A 913-nucleotide genomic window follows, 5' to 3' on the forward strand; every position below is an offset into this window, starting at 1 on the left:
ATCTGCGGGTGGAATCGGCACCTCGTCCCGCTGTCCGGTTCCCCCCCGTCGACTGCAACGGGTTTCCGAGGCCCGTCGGTCAGGCGCGGTTCGCTCCGCAATCCGCCGGCCGATCGGCACCGGGCGGGGCTCTACGGAAAGAGGGGACCCTCCCGCGTCGAGTGCCGGCGCACCGACCCCGCAGGCTGACCGGGAAGGTGAAGACTCACCCCGCTGAATGCCCGGCCCCGGGAACCCTCCGGCGCCGGGGCCATAACTTCGGGGAGGAAGGTCCGAGCTCCGCGCGGTCGACGGCAGGTGAAAGGGGCCGGTGCGCCGCGGAAGGCGACAGCAGTCCCGTCAGGCTGCACCTCTGCTCGGGCGAACGGCGTCAGGAAAAGGGGAGAGCACTTCCCCACCGATAGCTCCGGAACGCCCGGACCCATTGGCCCGCGGCACCGGTGGCTGCTAGAGGGGCTCCGGCGCCGTCAGCCGGGGTACGTCCCAGGCCGGCCGGACGGCGGGCAGCCGGAGGCAACGGCCTGGAACGGAGCCAGACTTGAGTCGTTCCGTGCCGTGGGCAAAAAGGCAGGGCTGCGGGTCAGCGCAGTTTGGCAAACCTAGCCGCAAGTGCGGGAAGGGCGGAGGAGCACACGGACGCCGCCTTCCCAAACTGAGCCCAAAGTGCCCAGGCATGCCCCCTTGATCTCGCCTAATCAGTGAGCCCAAAATAATTTCAGAGTGTGGAAACCTGATCCAAAAAGGTCGAAAAGAACGGCCAGAGATCAAGTCCGAAAGGGGAAATCAGTAACAAGCAAGCAGAGTAATCATTAACCAAAAAGCGCAAAATTATGTTAAAAGTGTGAAATCATTAACCAAAAAGTCGAAAATAATGTCCAGAGACCAAGTCCGAAAGTACAAATAATTAACCAGT

This window comes from Heterodontus francisci, unplaced genomic scaffold (assembly GCF_036365525.1).
Source record: "Heterodontus francisci isolate sHetFra1 unplaced genomic scaffold, sHetFra1.hap1 HAP1_SCAFFOLD_1179, whole genome shotgun sequence".
NCBI classification, from domain to species: Eukaryota; Metazoa; Chordata; class Chondrichthyes; order Heterodontiformes; family Heterodontidae; genus Heterodontus; species Heterodontus francisci.